Here is a 6,476-nt window from a genome sequence, read left to right on the forward strand (position 1 = left end):
TGCACAATTAGTCAAGTAGGCACAATATGATGCAATGAGCTAGCAACCTAACCATGGCTCTAGTTCTCTAAAGTCCGGGATATGGGTTAGTCAAAGAGAGTCCATAGTTAATTTGAAAGGAATGGTGTCCTTCAAACAAGTGTACTATTCCGTTAGTGGGTTCAGGATTATTAGAAAACTAATATATTTAGTAAGGTCAAGTGATCGGAATGCCTAGGTGGAGGCCGTTTCCGATCAGTAATATTAATGCATAATTAATATTACAGCTTAATCTTGACTGAACCCTTTGGGTCACACCCTTAGCAGTAAACGAACCGACTCGACGAATTAATTCGAAAGAAGTTAATTTGTCGCCGGAGTATTAAATATTTAGACGTCGGAAATTCGAGCTTAGAGCATCGAAATCGAGCGTCGGAAGTCGAGTAAAAAATAGTAAATGACGAGACGTGCAAATAATAATAAATCGCCAATATTTCCCAAAATACCCCTGACATCGGAGTGCCCCGAGCATCCGAGTGCTAGGGGAAAAAATGTCCTAGCATAGGTGGCTATCAAGCGCACCAAGATAAGCCATGCATGGCCGGGTGGTGCGTGCTAGCGCACCATAGCTAGCAGCATGCTAGCAGCCACAAGCAACGCATGCTAGCAGCAGCTAGCAGCCGCAAGCATGCGTGCTAGCAGCAGCCAGCAGCGCACGCACGGGGCTGGGCTCTCGGTCGGGCTGTGGCTGGGCCATAGGGTCGTGTACTAGGGTAGCAAGTGGGAGCATATGGAAGCAAGTAGGGTGAGGGACATGTGGCACAAGGAGTGTATTGAGTGGGGATCAAGTATGGTTCCCTACTCTCCATGTGGTCCTCACCACCCTTTACATATGATAATGCCACTTGTAGATTTATTATTAGTTTGCTTATTTATTTTAATTTAGCTTTAAAATAAATTGTAGAATTTCATGACTCCCACATTGATGGGATAGAAATTCCTACTCTCCCTCTTGCCTATAAATACCCATCTTGGGTTTATTGGAAGAGTGCTTAAGTAGGAGTTCAATAGAGCATTGCATTAGCAAAAACTCTTAAACTCACATAATACTCGGGTTTTGGTTGGACCTCGCTAACCTCGAGGTAACGGACCTAAAAGTCGCTAGTAGTTTTTGCGGGTGGACTTCCGTAGGAAGCACACGACAAAGGTAAATTCGATTTTATCCTTTTATGTTTATTTGTTATGCTTTATGGTTTTATTAATTGCGAGTGGTTATTTGGGTCGGGGTTGTTTCCGCGGTAAGTTGGACTTACCAAACCCTAACATAATTATCCGGTTACAACGCGTGGAAGCCTTAAATTTTAAAGGATTGGCACGAGTGGATGGGACACCGCGAGTTAAAAACTCGCTTCCATGGTTTGGTGAATTCAACATTCTCGGATGTACCCTTTATTGCACAGAGTGTTCAATAAGGTAGATGGAGCATGAATTCCCAGAGGGTTATGTCCATATGTAGAACACATATGGGTTTTAAAAAAGTGAGAAAAACACAATCAGGAAGTAGGATCGAGCAAACAGTGCTAAAAACTGGTCAAAATTAGAACGCATATTTCTGGCTCAGTATTGAAAGAACTTGGCGCCAGGGAACGGAGGCTGGCGCTGCGGTTTGGCTCTGGCGCCTGGCGACAGAAGTGTCGCCTGACACCAGAGTTAAATCCTCGCCGAAAGACTCTGTTTTCTGACGCTAGTTCTTACATGCCTCAGCAGCTTTCTGTGCTCGATAAAATTTTCCAGTTTCGCGCAGCATTATTTCGATCCTAGTTGTGAAAGATATTCCTCAAAATTCTTACGTGTAAACATCCTATGTTTTAACTCATTACGGATGGTCTTTCCAATGAGATCTTTTTTATGCATATGACAATAATGCTAATCAAAATTACGCACATGAAATAATTAGAACTCTTCGAGTCTCATCCACTCATTCTAAATCATTGTTAAAATAAATTTCAGGAATTAAAATAGAAATCCTCCCCAACGGAGTCGCCAAAAGATGTAGGGAATATTTCAAGCATTACCCCAAACTTGAACCCCACTGTGATCATACACTAAAGTACGGTGGTATACAAAGGGAAAGAAGATAGAGAAAAATAGTCGCCAACAAGTTTTAGGAACTTGTAAACCGTTCACGAGGTGAAAGTTACACCCCTTAACGATCAAAGAGATCGTCGACTCCAATAGGTCTGGAACCATGATTGGTAGTTCGGGGATGAAGGTACAAATCAAACCTAAAAAAGATTGAACCTGCCCTAATAGTAGGCTTCTACTTTATTCTGATCGTATTCATGTGTGCTTTCTGACTAACATGCACTTTTGATAAGTGACTTTTATGTCACTTTTAGGGTGTTTATTGAGTCTCTTTCCGGCTTATTTTACAATAATTTAGCCCATTTTGTTCTTTATTTCTTTTATTTTCTTATTCTTGTCTTTTATCTTTATTTTGAGTATTTTAGTAGTTTTTAATAGTTTTTTGTTTATTTTCGTATTTTTAGTTAATCTATCCTAGTTTCTCTCCTTTTATGTATTTTTCTTTTAGTTTCTAGTTTGTTTTCTTTATTTTATGTTTTTTCATTTAATTTTATTATTTATTTAGTTTTAGCATTTAAATTTACTTTATTTGTCTTATTTTATTTTATTTTATTTTGTCTTTTAAAAATCCCCTCGTGTTGTTTTTGGTTGTAGGTGTTTTCGGGTCCTTGGTTGATCGGGTTCAAGGTCCGAGATTTGAGTCAAACAACATGCTCCAAGCTACTACCCACCGATCACAGCTGCTTCCCCCTTCACCTCACATCACCACTCTCACCAGGCACCAAAATCACAACCAAACCAGCACCACGCACACCAGCCCACAACCACCTCTAGCCACCAATCTGCCAGCAACAACCACATTCAGCCACCCTTAACACCATTCCCCTGCTCCCATAAACCGCAACCAACACCACCAAACACCGCAGCAATAACAACCACAGTCCCTTGATTTCTCTCTCCTCTTCTCACCTTCACGCAACAACCTGAACCACCTGAACCACCATCACCCCGCAACATCCCCCTCCCATTTAATCCACCTCACGCATTTCCCCTGCTCCATCTCCACCACAATCAACCACGCACATCAACAACAACCCAGCCACACCGTCCACCTGCAACAATTAGCCTCCGTATCCACCACCAATCCACACCAGCACCTCAACTCCAATTCCCGCAGCTCCAATCAATCAATTCGCACAAGCATCAGCAAGTTCAAGCAAACCGTTGAGAGTTCGGTCGAGGTACGAGTCAGAAACATTCAGAGTTTTGTAAATTGAAGAGGTGTGGTCAAACACACCCATGGTTCAACCGAACCAACCCCGTAGTTTGGCCGCACCAACCCATTGTTCAACCGAACCATTTCACGAGCTTCGCGCGTGACTTTTTATGAAAATCGGACGGCTGCGATGTGATGATGCTTGATAATACTAATTGAAATTGATGAGCGGTGGTGATGATGGTTGATGATGCGTAAATGGCGAAGTCCAAATATCAGAGCAATGAGGAAGTGAATTTGGGGGAAGGAGGGGTCTGATGCTTTTCGTGGGTTTGGTGGGAATTTAGGGGTTTTGGGGTTTCTTTTTCCTTTTATTTTCTTTTATTTTATTTTATTGTAGTTTTGATTTTTTTTGGTTTTTAGTTTTGTTTTTTTAATTATTTTAGTTTAGTTTTATTTCTTTTTAATTTCTTTTATATTATTTTAGCTTGTATTATAAATACGCTCTTTAGGGTTATTTTCTGATAACTTTGAATCAACATTTTTATTTTAGATAGATTAAATTAGCTTAGGAGAGCTTTTCTCTCTTAGGGTTAGATTAGATAATTTTAAGGGAGAGAAAATAGATTATTGCTCAATTTTCTCCCAAGATTCAACTTTGCTCAAGTTTAAGTTTTAATCAAGCAAGAATTCAAGTTTTCATCTTTCATTAATCCTTTCTTTAGTAATCTCTTCTTCTTTCCTTTAGTTTTATTTATTTGTTTTATTGTTGTTTATTCTTGTTAATCTTATTAGTTCATCTAGTTGTTATTGATTTCATTGATTTTTATTATGTTTTGTTTTGAGTTTCTTGATCGAGTTTATTTCTAGTTTTGATATTGTGTTTAATCTCCCTTCTCTAGGCTAAACTTTTGGCTAGGGGAAGGGGATGGAAGATATGAGTTGATATTGGATGAATGATGATGGTTGGATTGAACTTATGCCATATATTGATGAAAGACATGATTTTTATTAGCTTGGGATTATTGTTGCACTCTGTTTGATGTTTTCTAATATAAATGCATGAAAGTGCTTTGAACTAGATTAGGATCACCTCTATTTTAATGATTACATGAGAATGAGTTATTAAAGTGGAGTTTTTATGGATTGTGCTTCTTTATTCTCTTGATTTGATTGTAACTAATAGGATGCATGAGAATGATCCTTATTAGTGTAGACCTCTTTCATTGATTTGCCTAGACTATTGCATGAGAATGAATTGTTTAGGTAGAATCTTGTGTTCTTTGGCATATGTTTCATGATAATCACCATTATTCTCCTCTTTCTAATCATATTGGACACCCCCGTATCCCTAGCGTAATTTTCTATTGATTTTAATCATCATTTTCTTGCTTATTTGTAGTTTTAGTGTTCTTACTCAACAAAACCAACAAAAACAATCCCCTTTTCACTCTTGCATTAGTGATATTTGATGTTGAATCAGCGTGCTTCCCTAGTGGTTCGACCCTTTACTTGCCACTAACTAGTTTAGTGTAGGTTTAGGTATTATAAATGATTAATTTGGTTAAGGTAGTAGCTTAACGACCTATCTTATCCCGATCAAATTTTGGCGCCGTTGCCGGGGAAGCGGCTTGTTTAGCGTGTAGTTTTGCTATTGTTAGAGTCATTTTATTTGCTTTCCTTTCTTTTATTTTTCTTTTTTTAATCCTACTTTTCATTGCTAATTGTGTGCTTAGCTTTGTTGTATTCAAAGTGAGATATGGCAAGACAAGAGGATGACCTTCTTTTTAGGGAGTTTGGAAACCCGGAAATCTATGAGCTCACGAGTAGTATACTTCTCCCGACCACCGAGACTAATTTCACAATCCATCCACAATATGCTAGGATGGTGCAAATTGAGCAATTTTCCGGAGGCGTAAGTGAAGACCCCATTGAGCATTTGGACCGATTCCTTGAGTTATATGCAATGATGCAAACAAATGAAGTGAGCCAAGATTACATTCGTATGCATCTCTTTCGGCAATCTCTCATCGGAAGAGCAAAGAAATGGCTCAAGATTTTGAAGCCCAACTCTCTCACCACATGGAAGGAAGTTGCAAAGGCCTTTCTCAAGAGGTTCATTTCCGATGAGCAAACCGCAAAAATGAGAAGGAAGATAGCTTCCTTTGAGCAGGAACCGGATGAAACTCCTGGGGAAGCATGGGAAAGGGTTAAGGATTTGATTAGAGAATGTCCTCATCATGAATTCAACCGTAATTTGCTCATAAGATTCTTTTATGATGGCTTGGAGCCAATGTCAAGGACCAATCTAGATGTGGGTGCCGGTGGCCAATTGATTAAGATCCCTCAAAGACAAGTTGAAGCTACAATTGAAGAAGTGGCTACTAGCTATTCTTGGGGAGGCCGAAGAAGGTCCCAAGGGAAGCAAGGAGATCTTTTAGAGTTGGAGAAAGTCGACCAACTTAAGCACATAGTTGAGCTCTTGAATGAAGGTCTTTCCAAGTTGAACTCAAGTGTTGGTTTGTGTTCAAAACCTTCACAAATCATTGATTTCTCATGTGCTCGTTGTGGTGGGACGGATCATGATGCATCCTGTTGTAGAGAGTTCAATCTCAAGCATGGTTAAGTTTTGACTTTGAGGGAAAAATATTTTGTAACCCAAGCTCAATCCCAACATCTTCAACAACCTCCAAGGCAAGAAAACTCCTACCCCCAAGATGGACCTCTCTTCAATCCACCAACCCAAAACTTTTCCTACCTTTCCAACCAAGTAGAGAACTCTCAAGATCAAAATCATGACCTATGTCCTCAAGCGTATGTAGAAAAATCCCCACCCAACCACACACAAACCCAAATTCTTCAACAACGTCAAACTATCACTCCATAATTCTAAGAAATCAAATCTTACAATGAAGTTGTTTATTCCCAACTAGCCAACACTTCTTTTCTCCATTTAACCACAAAACTCCCCTTACAATCATCTACTAACCCTTCACATACTTATCAATCCGAAACTTGCAAGGAGGACAAGGTTGTAGATGATGTGGTTGAGAAGAAGGTTCAAGAACAAAATGAGGAGCCATTTGATTTTAGTGAACCAAACAAGTTTGAAGGCCCGGTTTCCTTTCCTTGTAGGCTAGTTGAGAATGTCTTTTTTAAGAGTCCTATGGTGGTGAGCGTATGTAGAGTTGATGTG

At 39.4% G+C, this 6,476-nt stretch overlaps 1 non-coding gene across 1 annotated transcript; it reads right to left on the reverse strand.

Moving 5' to 3' along the window:
- Window positions 1-5,420: 5,420 nt before the first annotated feature.
- Window positions 5,421-5,527, reverse strand: LOC145629790 (small nucleolar RNA R71). The gene has a single exon (XR_014111931.1). It is a non-coding gene; the product is annotated as a small nucleolar RNA R71 (small nucleolar RNA).
- Between the last annotated feature and the right edge of the window lie 949 nt (window positions 5,528-6,476).

The sequence above is a fragment of the Chenopodium album genome, chromosome 4 (assembly GCF_948465745.1).
Source record: "Chenopodium album chromosome 4, dcCheAlbu1.1, whole genome shotgun sequence".
Classification (NCBI taxonomy): Eukaryota; Viridiplantae; Streptophyta; class Magnoliopsida; order Caryophyllales; family Amaranthaceae; genus Chenopodium; species Chenopodium album.